The sequence below is a fragment of the Furipterus horrens genome, unplaced genomic scaffold (assembly GCF_987537825.1).
Source record: "Furipterus horrens unplaced genomic scaffold, mFurHor1.1.pri manual_scaffold_5, whole genome shotgun sequence".
NCBI lineage: Eukaryota > Metazoa > Chordata > Mammalia > Chiroptera > Furipteridae > Furipterus > Furipterus horrens.
In genome coordinates, this window is record NW_028327175.1 from 98,824,031 (window position 1) to 98,840,982 (window position 16,952).

The window sequence follows — 16,952 nt, forward strand, 5'->3', positions numbered from 1 at the left end:
GGAACAGCAAGCTGTGTCATACTGTGGTGTCAGGGCGGTGCCTGGAGTGTAGCTCAGTCCCTAAGGAAATATCAAGCAAGTTATCTTAAGGAAAAGGTACAGTCAAAATAAGATGGGAGAAGGGAGAAGAAATAGGTTAAGGATCCAGGAAAGAGTGAGAAGTCAAAAAGACAAGCTGGAGATGTTCTAAATAAACTCTGGCCACGAAGGCCAGCATCCACAATGTGGGAGAGCTGAGTTCACCCAATGGAGCCAGACAGGATGGACAGTATCCTCCTGAGTCACACTCAGTCAATGGGGAAGGATGGGCTCAGTGATAAAAATCTTGGGCTCAGAGAAGTGAAGAGAATAGAGTTCTGATAAGAAGTGTTCTGTCCTACACCCTGCCTCTGTCTCCAGGTAGGCTTTGGCTCTCAAGTGATCCAGACAGGTATTGGACCTAGAAAATTGGATACTGCTGAAGTTTCTCACAAGGCTGAAAAGGCCAGGGCTTCTTTCACTAAGTCCTAAATAAACAAAGGGCTAATACACAAAGCAAACTCTCACTCATTTGCAAATCTAATTTATGTAAAAACACCAGTGACCAGAGGTAGATTTTATTACCACCCTTAAACCAGTTTCTACTGTGACAACCCCAGAATCTTTGGGCTGCTCTGTTTGTTGAACTAAACTGAACCTACATTAGCAGCCAAATGTTTGTCGTGAACTTTCTGAGTGCCAGGCCATGTGCCCAAGGAGAACAAAGGTGAATTAGACCTAGTTCCTGTGTCTGGAGGAGGCAAGCACTGAGCAGGAGAGACAATGCATCACTAGAGCACACAGGGCTCATGTGGTTAACCCAATAAATGTTTATGTCAAGCTTGGAGTCTTCTTTCCATCCCTAGTGGAGCTTCTGATTCTGTAGTGAATTCACCCAAGTGTCTGACAGACATTTGAAAACAGGGTAATTGCAAAAGGAACGTTTATTACTACACTGGAGCCTTAGTCCAACACTATTTGCTTAACAACAAAACCAGTCATGAAGTTGAGTACATTGGATTTAGTGGAGGAAATACTAAGTGGACATTTGAACTGCTATATCTCCACCTGAGCCCTAGGCTAACTACTTTATTTTTCTCTAATCTTCTCCATCAGTTACACATAGGGATTGTCAAGAGACTCAGAAACGGGAACAGTTTCTTCATTAATGTAAAAAAAAAGATTCAGTTCTGTTTATTCACAGCATTCTCTTCTGTGTCGTTCTCTGAAAGCGCACTTATATTAAAAAAAGGAGTTTTATTTTTCATTAAGCCAAATGGGTGTCCAATAACTGGCGCCAATAGAGTTCCCACTTACATTGTCCAAGTTTCTTATTAATAACATAAGAAATAGGGGCAAGAATCAGACCCACTATGTGTCTAAAGCTATTGGATGAGAAGTGACCCCTTAACTTCTGTTATCACTTTACTTATTAGTAAATAAGTACATTTAAAACCAGAGAGGGGCTTGTGTAAAAATGGCACACCCTCAGATCATATTTCTGTATTTCCAAGGATAGAATTACAATTCAGCTTCTGCTATGACTCTGAAGAGTAATGTGTCACATACCAAGCCCAGAGACTGGATCAATTTCCTAAGGCTGCTGTCCCAAATTATCACAAGTGGATGACTCAGAACAACAGAAATTTATTCGCTCACAATTCTGGAGGCCAGAAACTCAAAATCAGTACCACTGAGCTAAAATCAAGGCAATTAGAGACCTGGAATAGATTCTGTTCCTTTCCTCTTCCAGCTTCCAGTGGCTGACAGCATTCCTCAGCTTGTGGCTGCATCATTCCAATTTTTGCCTCCAGCCTCTCTCTTGAATGGACAGTTTTGATGACATTTAGGACCTACCCACATAATCCAGAATAATCTCAAATTCTTGATTTAATCACATTTGCAAAGGCCCTTTTTCCAAATAAGGTAACTTTTATAGATTCCAGGGATTAGGGCCTGATACCAGTGGAAGCCATTATTCTGTGCACCTAACCAGGCCCCCCAAGAGGCTAGGCTGAGTTGGGACTTCACCAGAAATTAACGTGTGCTTGGACTCTTCCTTTTCCCTACCTGCTTCCACCCTTCCATAACCAGTTTTCCCTGGGAGCATGTCCTCCATCAATCATTTTCTTGTTTTTGAGTCTATTCTTGGGCAATCTGGCCTGTCACAGTAACATAGAAGAGGAAGAAGACGATAGTATATTTAGGCTGTATTGCTTGAAGCCACCAAATTTATAGTCATTTGTTACAATAGCAATAGGGAACTAATACACCTGGTGTATAATCTACTCCACTGAGTTTGCTCATCCTTGAGGCACTGACTATGGGAGGATATAAACTCCCAAACACTTTCTGATCTGGTTCATCAGAGTGAAGCTCCAGCAGCCCAAGGTGCAGAAGTGAACAGTTAGAAGGGAAAGCCACACAGAGCCAGGAAAGGAATTCTGAGCAGAGCACAGACCTCATAGGCTACAGGAGCAACTAATCCTTTTCCCACAGATGCAGCTCTCCCTCTGTCTCTGACTGTGAGAAGCTCAGCTCTCCAGGACTCAGTATACATAGCCCGAAGCATCAGAACCCTCATTTCTGGTGTCTGGGTTCTTTGTGATGTAGTACTTATACCTCTAGAGTCAGGCTCATACCATCTCTTTAGACTGCCCTGTTTTAGGTGCAGGAATGGGTTATACTGGTGCCTATATTGGTTTGCAAGGGCCGCTGTAACAAAGAACCATAAACTGGGTGGTTTGAACAATATAAATTTATTGTCTCACAGTTCTGGAGGCCAGACATCCAAGACCAAGTGTCAGCAGGGCTGTTTCCTTCTGAGAGCCATGAGGGGGACTCTGCTCTGTGATGTTCCTAAGCTTCTGTGGTATGCTGGCAATCTCAGGCATTCCTTGTCTCATATATCCCTGCCTTCATCTTCACATTGTTGTGTTGCTGTGTGTGTGTGTTTGGCCAAACTTTCTCTTTTTTTAGGGACCCCAGTCATATTGGATTGGGGACCCACGCTCCTCTAGTATGACTTCATCTTAACTATATTTGCAACAATCCTAATCCTAAATATGGTCACATTTGAGGACTTCAACATATGACTTTGGGGGACACACATTCAAGTAGAACAATGTCCAAGGACCTACCATCTTCCTGTAGGTTTCTCTGATGCTAATTATCTGCCTCAATTTCTGTCCAGCTCTTGCTCCTGGGCACACTCTGCCTCTCTTCCTGGTTGGGACTGTCCTGGAGCGTGGTGTTGGGTACAGAGATATAGATTGCTTCCCTGTCCTACTACCCACTGACTATCACCTTACCTTATGGTTTCTGACTGTTGACCTGGAATTCTTCCCAGCACTTGCAGCTATCATGTTGGTATGGTGCAGGCATTCAACAAATAGTCACTGAATTAGCTAATTGATTGGTTACATCCAACACGTGGAAGTACTTCCAGATTCTACTCAAGCTACTCATTTAAGCCATGCTCAGCCATATCTTTAGTCGTGACATTATCCAGTGATAAGATATCAGAGAAATGACTGAATTCATAACTCCATAACTCTTGCATTGTAGGCCCAGGTTATACATGGCAGCAAAGGAAGAGAAGCATGTAGATTTCTGATAAGTCAATGAAGAAAATAAGGTCACTCACAGCCCCCAACTGCTATCAAAAACTCCTGTTAAGAAAAACAGTCCCTATCTCTTTGTTCAGCTTCAAAGTCTTACAAAGTCAGAGCAATAGAACTTGAGCCAGGCAAGCTAGCAAGTAATCCTGGAAGATATAGTTTTTCTAAGGCCTTCAGCTTAAGTTTAGCTCCATAACTGCCCAGATCTACATGTTCAGTCTTTCCCTTCTCGCCCTGTCCTTCCCTCCTTTTTTCTCTGTTTCCCATGCTCCTCACCTTCCTCCTTTGCCTCTATTTCCACACCATCACAAGCATTCCAGAAATCCTAACTTCAACACAGATAAATTTGGGGTGAAGATACAAGATCTATTTTTGAGGTGTTAATATATACATAAGGCCATGAGCCAATCAAAGATAGGAAAGTAGGGATCCATTAAATTTCCTACCTCCCTAAGAGTCATTATTTCTTTTTTATATTGTTTTTATTAAATATTGTATACAGAGATAACAGTGTTTCTGATTTATGCCAAGTTTACAAAGAAAGTCTCTAACAAATGTGAAGGCCCCAAAACCTACATCAAAACAATTTCGATGAGTCAAAACCAGGATCACATTAAATTTCACTGCTGATTTTTCCCATGAATCAGTTAATTTAGGGGAAATACTTAAAAGAGAAAATATCCCACAGCTGCACACTTGATCCAGTTGCTTTAAATTAGCCGAAGTTTACATTTCATTGGCTGGCCAGATAGACTCTTTGCTCCCTTCAATTGTCTTCCGTCTTTCTTACTTAGTTTGTGTTTTGTACCCATTTTTTCTCTGTCCTAACCCCTTGAGCCACATGCACTTTCTATGATTCAGCTTCAAGTCTACCCTTTGTATTTATTGACTGCTCATGGGAGCAGCAACATTTTGACTTGAACCCACTTATCTAGAATTTGGGAAAAATTCTATCATGTTATTGATTTCAAATATCAGAAATCTTTGCAGGTCCCATTCTTCTGTCTGTGTTGTCTGTAGGACCTGAGCCTCTCGCCCAGATTGCTTGGCTCCCATGACAGTCAAGCCCAGCCCCACTTCAGAAGGGATTTGGGAAATGCCTATTACCTTCTAAAACTGTCCAATTCAGTCCCCCTATGCATGGTTATTTACAAAAAGGGTTAAATAGAAAAAACAAATTTAGGGGTATTTAAATTGTATTTGCCATGGGAGGGGAAGGGCAGGGAACACAAATAAAAGTGAATATTGTGTATGTTATTTCTAAATGGCGAGGAAGACACAAGCTCAAGGTGAAACCAGTTCTTTTTCTTCTGAGCTCTTCAAAAACCTGCATGGTAAATGACCCACTGTCAATAGGGTCATTAGAGCACAGCGCGGTACAGGGACAACCATAGGTACTAACAGGGTGCAGAGAAGAGGCCCCTCACTGTCCTTGGGGTGGCAGAAAGCAGAAGGTCCAGGAATGCCTTTCCAGAGGAAGGAACATCAAATCTGAGTCAAAGAAGAAAAGTAATATCCTGTCCCTTGCTCCATTTTTTAAAGTTTCCACTTGGCATGGCCTTTCCCTTCTGTGGTGGTTACTATTGTGTCAACACAGCTGGACTTTTGGTGCCCAGTTGTGAGGTAGATCATCTGTCTAAATGTTGCTGTGAAGGTATCTGTTAGCTGTTACCAACACTTAAATTAGCAGACTTTGAGTAAAGCAGACCACCTTCTCTAATATTGGTGGGTCTTATCCACTCAGTTGAAGGCCTTAAGAGCAAAGAGTGAGGTTCCCCAGAGTAGAAGGGATTCTGCCTGAAGACTGCAACACAGAAACTCTGCCTGAATTTTCCAGCCTGCTGCCCTGTGGAATTCAGACTCAAGACTGAAGCATCAACTCTTATCCAAGTCTCCAGCCTGCCCTACAGATTTTGGACCTGAGAGCCCCCAACAAATACATGAGTGAACTCCAGATAGATAGATAGATGAAAAACACTTCTCCTCTTCATTGTGGTTCTCTGAATAACCCTGACTAATACACTTTTTAAATCACAAATCTCTAGGGTGAGTGGGATTTTGGCAGAGCTAATTCAAGACTGGTAGCAGCATCTATGCCTTGAGGCAAGGGCAGGGAGCAGGTGAACCCCCCAATGTTAGGCTTTCTGTAAGGTGGCTGTGCAGCCACCGAGGGAGTTATTTCTTGGACAGCTTAGATAGGCCTCCCCTGAAAGAGAAGGGAATCCCCTGAGGCAGGTCCCTGGGGGACCCAGAGAATTGCTACTAAATGCCGTCACCCAGGAAACATGATCAGAGGCTGATCCCTTGAGATCTTCTCTTGTTCAATGGACTGAGTAAGCCCTAAGGACTTGGAAGCACTCAGGAACATGGGAAAGAATGGTGGGGAGAGGGAGAAAAAGTCACCGAGTCTGCCTAGAGAACAGGAAACAATTCCCACTTTGGGAGGTAGCTCATTCTGAATTTTCATGCATTCTCTCTGCCCTCCTCTGCTCCCCTCTGCTCCCCTCTGCCCAGGAAGGCATCTGAAACATGCAGCTCTGCAAGCCCCTGGGTGGTAGGTACCCTATGTTTCCCTGGCCATGCTCTCATGCTCCCCCCAAATCTGGATGCTTGTTGGATCAGGGCCTGCCTGTGCTATTGGATGTTCCTGGTTTCAGGGGCTTGAGTCTCACAGAAGGTAAGAGAAATGACTCCAGAACCTCAGAAGGGTCTCCCAGGACACTTGGGAGTTAACCCAAACTTCTAAGGAATGCTGTAGGAAGTCAAGAGCTATTCAGGAGATGTGTTTGCAAGATGAAATCAGAGCCAGCTGAGAAGTCAAGAAAGCCTTTTTATGTCATGCTTTGAAGAAAGGCTTCAATTTGGGTAGTGGAAGATGGGGGTGAAGAACATGTCTAAGGAAACAAGTGGCAGCATGGGACAGGGCGAGGCCAGAGAGGAGACCCACCTGCTAGATCATAGACTGCAAATCAGGAGGCTGTCAGAAATACCTCGGACATGTGGCAGCAAACAAGGTCTATATCATAGCTTTTCATTGGTTCATGAGCCCCACGTTTATTCTGAACCCCTCTCCCTGACCTTCCCCTTACATCTGATTCTGGTCACTCTTAGACTGACCAGGCTGACCTTCCCCAGCTGCAGCCTCACTGTGATGCTTGGTAATATTGTCCCAGCTCCAGCCTCAGCCGATCTTTATAAAAGTCCTGTTTCTTCACACTGTTAGCTGGCTTCAATCTGCCTTCAAAATGCCCCTCCTGGTTTTACCTGGCCCCATGACCAGCCCCCCACCCTAGTCTAACTCCTAGTGAGGAGCAGGCCTCTGGGACTTGGTCACTCATCACCGCCCCCCCCCCCCCACCACCTGTCGCCTGACTTCTCCTCTGGACATTTTCTCTCAAGTCTCCACCATCAACAGTTGTCACTGCAGCTCACATTCTAAATGCTCATTATTTGCAGTTTTAATAGAGATGCAAATTTGGATTATACAAAGCACTTTTAAAAATAGAATGTCTTTGCCCGTTAAATAAAGCAACACACACACACAAGTTTATGACATGCCTGTTTGTAAAACAAAGCCACATCCTCCAAGCTGTGAATCATACTGTCCCCAGAAAGTGGAGCCACATTTCTGTGTTGGCATGACAGAGTCGTGAATCAGGTTGCTATAAGCCTGTTGAGAAAGTGCAGCCTTGCAGGGTGAATTAAATGGTCATTTCCACCTGTCACTAATTTCCCTTGCTGGGTGAGCAACAGCTCTATTAATCGGAAAAGACCTTGATTGGTATAGCTTCTCTATCTTCAGATTCAGATGTGTGCTTGGCTGCTCGCGGAGCGCTACAGGGGCTCTGGGCTCGCCAGCCGGCCAGCGGCTCCCAGAGTGGGTCAGCGAATCTGATTATACTGCTGCTCCGTCCGGAGTGTCTAGCTCTGTAGTTTTTTTGTTTGGTTTTTTTTTTTTTTCCTTCTTCTCCCTAAAGACTGGTGTGATTACTTTATGCCAAACCACTCAAGGATAATTCATACTGTCAGGCAACCCTTGTGTTTGCCCATTATCCTACAGTTTTGGGCTCACTTCATATTCCAGAGTGGCATGATATAATGTAATGCGATTTGAAATACTGTAAAGCAATAACCAAAGTAACACAGTTTGACATCTTGAATCTCAGAGGAGGCATGCACACACTGGCTACCCTGTATTTCTACTTTCCCAATACATGCTACTTGATATTATTTGACTTTTTAAAGTATTATCTGTTTTTAAATGCTATTAGAAGAATGAGGCATTGGCAAACAAAATTTCTCGTTTATCCATCTTACATGGAAGCTCTTCAATGGGGACACCCTGTGCCACACATACGACACACCACAGATCACCCCATGTCACCTGAGGAGACAGTGCTGGCTTATTTATGGGAGCCCGGAGTTCTTTGAACATCACAGTCATCTGACAAATAACACCTATTTATTGTGCACCAAATATGTGTAAGGCTTTAAGGGGAAATAGCTGGCATGTGAATTGAAAATTAGGCAGATATTGATGGGCACTCCCACCCAGTTTAGAGTAAATGTGGTTTAAAGCTTTCAGAATATGCTGGATCAAAGCACCAGGCTTGCTTACCCAACCAATTTGATTGTTCTTTGCATGAGCCAAAAGCAAGGGGTAGGGCCAAATGGGGAGTGGCTGACTTAGCCTCAGCAGCCTCAACTCCCAAAAAGCCAGGAAAACTTGCTGCCTCAGCACTGAGGCCCGGATTTGGCACGGAGCCCATTGTAAGGAAAGGAACAAATTCTTGAAAACAGAGAAACCCTCTACAATTCCTTCTTCTCAAACTATTAGTCAACCCATCTTTTCTTCCACTGCAAACATTTTAGATCAACGTTTTCTGCTTGCTGAACCCATTTTCTTTCTGTCAGTGCTCATACCAGCCCCCTGGAATCCCCCCTCCCATCCAGTCATTCCAGGGGATTTCAAACTGCTCTGTCTTCCCCATCCCCTGCACTGGACCTCTGAGCTGTTCCTGAGACACAGGTCATCTTGTCCTTGGTAACATTGTCCCTTCCACAGCCTGCCTCTGTTTCTTCACCCCCACCTTGCAGGCTGTTTGTTTGAGGTCTCATTGGGGCCTCTTCATTCTCTACCAAAGTTCTGTGCTTGGCATAGGGAATACAGTCAATAATACGGTAATAACTATGCATGGGGCCAGGCGGGTGCTGAGAATATCAGTGGAACATTTTGTAAAAGTGTCTAGCTACCATGCTGTACACCTGAAAGTAAAACAAATGTAAAAAAATAAAAGAAAAAATTAAAATGCTCTGTGCTTGGTTGTCTATTCTTTCTGCCCCTCACCCTCTATAAGGGTAAGTGTGTGTGTCTCCCCATTGACGTCAGCAGCCATAGTTGCATTTGATCCCTAGATCCTTACCTCTCAGAACCCTGATTCCAAGTTTCCAGGTTTGGAGTTCAAGCTGCCTGCTGGGCATCAACTAGCTATCAGCCATCCTCTCCTCTTCTCCGATGTAAATGTCAGAGGCCACCAGTGTTCGGCTGGGGGGTGTTCATGCTCTTTCAGCTTTCCTGACCCAGCAGCAGGACCCTTCTTTGAGTTCCTTCCCCACTTTTCAACTTTGAGTTCCTTCCTCCTGAAATGTTCCTCTCCCAAGGCTTCACATCCTGCTTCAAATATCCCCTTCTCAGAAAGGCCTTCCCTGTTGAAAGGAGCTACACAGCCTCCTATGTGTATTCTAGCTCATCGTTTATCAAATTCAGTAAAATTTTTGTTTAGTTACTTATTTATTGTCTAGCTTCATTGCTCTATTGCTAGTATGTAAACTATATAAGGGTAGGTGCCTGTCTGTCTTATAGATTGATTCATTCCCAGTGCCCACTAGGGAGTAGTAAGTGCTCAGTAAATATTGTTAAATGCGTGATTGTTAATGACACCCAAAATTTTATATGCAGCATAGACCTCTTCTTTGGGCCCCAAATTGCCTCTTGAGGCCAAGGAAACTCAACAAGATAAACAGTTCAAACACATTATATCTAAACCCATATTCTTAATTTTCTTAAACCCTCTGTACCTCCATCACAATAAATGAATGGTGCCAGTTACTTGTTGCTCAAGCCAGACCTCTGGGAGTCATCCTTGATTCCTCCCTCTTCCTCACTCCTGTCCATATCCACTTCATGATGAAGTTCTCTGAGTACTGCTCCAAATATCACTCAGACCTTTTCTCCAGCTCTGCTCTGTGCTATCTCCCTTAGAAGCCACCATTATCTCTCTAGAAAGGAATGGCCTTAGAACTAATGTCCCTGATGGCACTTTTCCTCCATATAGCACACAGAATTATCTTTTAGAATTTAAATCTGATGTCATGCTTCAATACTTTTATTTGCATCCCACTTTCATGCATCCTGCAAACTCCAACATGTTATATCCCTAAGTCTTCTTTCCTAGCCTCATCCCGTGTTCTTGACCAACAAGTCACCTGCCACCCTGGTCTCCTTCCATGTCCTGGGACACTCAAAGCTTTTGCATATGCTAGTCCATCTGCCGGGAAGCCTCTACTCCCTCCCCTCCAAGGGGCTAGCTCCCTCTGTCCTTGAAGCCCTGGCTTAATTCAACCTTTTCAAGGTCACTAAGTTGGTTCTCCCCTCACCACATTTATTCTGTTTCCCAGGTCCCTGCTTGTTTCCCCATGATACCACATAGCTCTCTCCTCCACTAAATAAGCTCCCCAGTCACAGTTTCCAAGTCTTTTATTCTACAATGTCTATGTAACTCCCGGCATAATTCATAGGATGTGTTAAATATTTATCAAACTACAGGAAAAAAAGGAAGTCTGGGAGGAAAAAAGGAAGGAAGAAAGGAAGGAAGGAAGGAAAAAGGGGAGAAAGGGAGAGAGGAGTTTCACAGGTACGTACTTTTAGACCAAATAAAAAACTTTATCATACAACCCACCAGGTGTCCTGAATCTCCTATCTCAGTTGATGGCATCACTATTCACCAGCTAGCTCAGGTTAAATACCTCAGAATCATTTTTATATCTTCCTCTATGTCTTCCATCTAGTAGACTTCCAAAAGTTATCATTGCTATCTCTAAAACACATCTCAAACTACCCCCTTGTTCTTCATCTCCACTGTTTATCTCGACTGAAATACTATATGAGCTTCCTGCCTGGTCACTTTTTCAGACCCACTCTCCTGCAAGATTCAAATTCTAAAATAGAGGTATGATGTCATTTCTCTTAAAAAAAAAAAAAAAGTTCAAAACTTTGAATGGCTTTCCATTGACCAAAGAATTCTTTGTCATGGCATTCAGAGCTCTTGAGATTCTGGTTATATTCTGTATTTCCTGTTTTAACTCTAAGGGATGCTAGAAATTCTCACTTTCCATTCTCACAGGCACCTTATCATCCCCCAAACTTATACATGCTGCCCACCTTTGCTTACCATCTCTTGAGTCCAGAACTAAATGTTAACCCCTTTTCTACCTGAAGAATCCAAACTCGTTTCCAAGCCTGATCACCTTCCCAAAAATTAAGTGAATATCATCTTCTATAAATTAAGTAAAATTGAATCTTTTTACATAATTACTGACTATGAGCAACTAAACTGTCTCTATGCTGAATACCTGCTATGTGTTAACTTTTATATATTGAGTCTTTACACATATCCTATAAAATATTATACCAGTATCATCCCAAATTTTACAGAGCAAGAAACCAGGCTTAAGTAAATAAAATTAATTTACCCAGGTCACCTACTTAGCAAATGGAAGAGCTACTCAGGTAAGCCTGACTCCAGAGCCTGGTTTTATTTAAAGCATTGTTTGACACACCCTCAAAAGATGTAGGTCCCATCTGATTTATCTTTAATGTTCAATATCTAGGCTACAGTAGACAATCAATAAATGTTTGTGGATTGAAGGAGAGAGTATAAAATCATCAGGCTTCCTAAGATTCACAGGGGAAACCAGGATACTCCTTTGTAATTTGGCTGAAGTAACTATTCAGTCAACATTGAATTAAATGTGAATTGAATTGAATTACCCAAGTAATAGAGCTAGATATGTCTCCCGAACTGAAGATGGAAAACTCCCTTCTATATGACTTTGCAACTTATCACTGTCAGAAAGGCTGAGCAGGGAGAGCTGGGGCTTAGCTGGCATACACAGAAGAGTCTAAAAAATAATCAATTGAATTCAAACCACTATACATCATGGGCGTTTAGAGCTAGATAGGACCTGGGAGATCATCTGCTTCTCTTCCTTCATTTCACAGAAGAAGAAAATAAAGCCCAACAGGAGATACAACATCAGCATCCCTTAAGTCACCCAGGTTAGTGGAACATTAGGACAAGAAATAGATTAAAACCAATCCCATTCTTGTGCATGGACTAGCCCATTGCTTGCCAGAATGCAGCACTTAGTTACCCAAATACCTGGCTACATTATTCTCTATATTCCCAAATACTTTTGGATTAATATCCAAGCTTTGTTTTTTATTGATTTGTATGCCTATTTAGAACTTTTACTTATTCTTTAATTAATGTTATGGTTTTACTTTAAAGGATTATCTGCTAAATGTTTTATTTAAATTTGGGATGGAGCAATGAACTAATTTGTAGCATCACCCAGCAAATAAAAGCCATGTGCTTATAGACTTCCATTTTCAAATATGAAATGTGGCTTTTCTAGCCATCAGCCCAGCGAACCATACTCATTATTAAGATGTGTAAGGTCAAGTCAAACCCGTGATAAAAGGGGCAGGGTTCATTCAGATGGCAAGAATGATGTTGAAATTCCATATCAGCTAGGATGCTCTCAATTGCATTTCACTTAAAACCTTGCTCAAACAATAAAGATAATGTATATTAGCACACACAACTGAAAAGTCCATAGGGAGAATGGTATCAGGTGAAGTTTGTTCTAGCAGCACAAATGGTACATTTATGATTCAATTTCACTTAACTTGCAACTGAGGATAAAATGGTGAAGAAAAAAATAAGTAGCCATCCTCATGGAGCTCCCTGCATATTGGAGGAAAGAGATATATAATAGCCATCTTCTAGAAACAGTAGTCTGTGCCTGCTGAATCCACTTGATCACCAGCTAGTCATCCCTCAGCTCATTATGAGCATATAAAGAGAGATATGCACAGAATACTTAAAAGGATAGAGGAGGTACTTCTCCAAATTGGTCTCTCCTCAGAGAAACCAGGAGGTACATCTGAACCCTTAGAGAACTAGTGAAAATCAGTCTGGGGGATAAAGTGGAAGAGGAGTAAGCACATAAAGAGATTTCATTTGTCCATCATAGTAAGGAATTACTGTCTATTTAGAGTTGATAGAGAACAATCCAGAAAGGGAAAGGGAAGAGACCCAGATGTAGGTAAACCTAGTAATAGAAGGCTTTTCACACAGGGTAAAGAGACACCAAGCAGAGGAGGGCCCACCAATTAAGGAATTTAAACAAATGTATATTTAGGGTTTTCAGCATACAGAACCTGAGAGTGCAGGGAGTCGCGTGGGGAGAGTTTATGGGATGAGGAAAGAAGATGGAAATGGCCTGATCCATGAAGAAAGCTGTATTGAAGAGACGGGCATAGAAGGGGGTCCATGGAGGAGATAAAGAACAAATATAGTTCAGAATTAGTTGTCAAAGAAGATCAAAAGATTCTTATCCATTAACACTTCTCCTGAAATAATATGCAAAATTTTGTTTGTCAGTAGGTACTTTTTTTAATAGAGAAAGGACCCAAAGATTTTATCAGAAACTTAAAGGTATCTATTATCCAAAATAGATACCTTTTTTTGGCAAAAAAAAAAAATTCCAAATTCAAAAGGTAGGCATGGCAAACAATTTTAAACCCTGCAGAGGATTAGCTATAGAAAAGACAGAACACTAGGATAGAACAAGCTTTAAAAGGGGTTTTACCATAATGGGCTGAAAAGTAAGTAGCAGTGAGGTGCTGGAGGCAGCATGTCCAGACCACTCTTTCTAGAAGTGCGGTCATGAGACAGAGGTGAGAGTTGGGGATAGTAACTAGAAGAGAATGCTGGAGTCTTGAGGGTGATTTTTAGAATGTGGGGGAGTCAATTGTATTTATGGCCTAAGGGAAGGAATCAGTGAAATAAGTAGTAGGAAAATAAAATAGAGGTTTTTTATAGGTCCAGAACTCTAATCAAACCTTTCTTAGCCTAAAAAGCATAGGTTTCCAGGTCCAGCATTTTGTGGAAAGCATTCCATATCCACACTCATAAACATTGATTATTTTCATGTTTGCTCAAAGAGGGGACAACAGAGGATGTAGGATCCTTCCCACATATAAGTCTTTTTTCTTTGTTCCCCAAAGTCTCTTGCTATATAAAGGCCCATCTGAGAAGGCTGTTTGCAATTCCCTAACATTGCCACTCCTCTTACACCCCCCCCCAAGAAAAAAACAAAATCAAAGATGCACTATTGTGCTGTGACTATGAGAGAGACACAGGTTTTTTTCTTAATATGTACAAACAGAATGTTAGTTTACATTGAAAAATTCAAACTTTTCTTCTTGATACCTCAAAATAAAGCATTTGGAAAGTGCCCAACTTGGCACCATGTTTGTATGAGTTAGCTGTTGCTGCAATAAAACTGCAGAGCAAACCACCCCAAAACTCAAGACCCTACAACAATAAACATCTATTCTTACACTTAGGATTCTGTGGGGTGACTATGAATTTGCTGATTTTGGCTGGTGTCAACAAAGTGGCTCTGCCCCAGCGGCAGGCTGCATTGATACCTACTCAATATGTGTTCTTTCTGGGATCCAGGCTGAATGGGCAGCAGCTGGCTTAGCTACCTGTAGAAAATCCTTCCAATCCATGTCACCAGAGCATAGGGTATGAGCAGAAACATTCAAGACCCCTTAAGGCCTTGGCCTAAAATTGACCCATTATAAATTTTGCTTACATCTTATTAGCCAAAGTGGGTCACATGGCCAAACCCAATATTACAAGGTAAGATATTCCCACTCTCTAGTGGGAGCTACTGCCAAGGCAAATGGCAAAGGCCATGAATGTGTAATTCTAATACTAGGAGGAGAGAATGATTTTAAACAATAATTCAATCTACCACAATGTAAATCAGAATTTGGGAGAATAGTCAGGATTTCCATGCATGTTAAAGATTACCTTTTGCCTTTTTCAACATCTAGCATTCAGTGTAATCAACCACTATAATTACACACTCATACACATGCACACACACACACACACACATACACACACACACCCTTGGCATTGTTGATGTTAACAACCCTACTTCCCTACTTCCTGGTATGAATGTTTCATCATGGAAGACAGGCCGTCTTCTGAAAAGGTGGTGTGGTAGAGTGAAAAGAGTCCTGTACTAGAGGTCAGAAAAGCTGGGTTCTAGTCGTCATTCTATCTCCAAATGATATATCATTTGAGGCTTAAAATAGAAACATTTTAATGAGTCAAGAGACCAAGCTTGCCATGACCAGGGCTGAGATGAGATAAGATGGGTTGAATAAGAAACCCTTCCTAGTAGGAGTTAAATTGATAGTCAAGAGTCTGCCCCACCAAGCACTTAAGCATTCTAGACCTTGTGTTTAATAAAATAACAACCTCCCCCCTCAAAGCAGGAGAAAGACTTGGATCTGTGATATTGTTCCCAATGCATGCACATGGAGAAAGTATTGATAGCAGATGTTGCACCCAGCACCAGACCTACTGGGGAAAAGCAACACTCATCCTGAGAGGCCCCAAGGAGCAGACATTTCTTCTAGCCTATTCTGTAGGACACAGCAGAACCAGGTCCAACTAAATATTATTCACCTGGGTCTTTAAGGGACATTTTACCCTGTGGTTTGGAGCAAACCAAAGTACCCCAAGCAGAGTAAAGAGATCATAACATATCACGTGGCTAAAATGAAACTTTCCTCACCATCCCATTCATGCTTTCCAGGAAAATATAGACTTTCTCTTTTGGAGTGTGCTGCACTCACTTTTAGTCTATAACAGAGCTTCCTAGCCTACAAAGTCTGTCTGGAAAAATTCCAGCCATTGTTAATATAAAGAAAATGGTTTGCACAACATCAACATAACCTGGCAGCCAAGGAGAGTGGACTAGAATGAGCATGTTTGAACAAGGATGACCTGACTGTACTAGTCAGTGGGGGAAGTAGATGCCATTGAGTGAGCATGTGTACTGTGTGGCCATCACATTCAAAATAACTGAATGAGTAGAGCTACAAATCTGCATCACATTTTGTGTTAAGCTTGAACATTCTTCCAAGGAAACTATTCAGATGATTCAGAAGGCATTTGGGGATGGTGCAATGAATGCAGTGCAAATAAAAGCAAGGTGCAAACACTTCAAAGATGGCCGAGATTCTGTTGAAAGTGATCCACATTCTGGAAGGCCTGCTATAAGTGGAACAACTGAGGATCTTGAACATGTATGAGCTGCAGTCAACAAAGATCAGTGACTGACAGTGTGAGAAACTGATCTGGGGAATTCAAAAACTGTGTCTAAGATTTTGATGCAGGATCTTGGCATAAAATGTGTCATGGCAAAATTGTTCCATGCCTTCTGCTACCAGAGGAGAAGGAGCATCATGCTGGAGTTGCTAATGACTTGATTCAACCTCTACCACTGAACAGATTTCCTCAAGAAGGTCATAACTGGAGATGAATGGTGGGTCTACAGGTAGGATCTGGACACAAAGGCCCAGTCATCCCAAAAGGAGTCCCAGCCAAGTCACAGCAAGATCAATACCATGTTAACTGTCTTTTTTGATTGTGAAGGTATTGTCCATTACAACTACATCAATTCAGGCCAAACAATAAGAAGTACTCCCTCAATGTTATTTGTTGGTTGAAAGATGCAATACAACAAAAACAGCTGCAGCTGTGGGCAACTGGTGATTGGCAGCTTCATCATGACAATGTGCCCGCTCATGCCTCATGCCTCATGCAGTTTTTTGGCAAAACATCAAATCACCCAGGTGACTCAGCCCCCTACAGACCAGATTTGGCACCCTGCAACTTCTGGCTTCTCCCAAAACTAAAATCACCTTTGAAAGGGAACAGATTTCAGACTGTCGATGAAATTTAGGAAAATATGATGAGGCAGCTGATGGCAATTACAACAAAGAATTTTGCACAGCATTTTGAACAATAGAAGAGATGTTGGGAGAACTGTGTGAGGTCCCAAGGTGCCTAGTTTGAAGGGGATGGAGGCATTATTGTCCTATGTATGATGTTTCTTGTATCTTGTATCTTATATCTTCTTCAATAAATGTCTCTATTT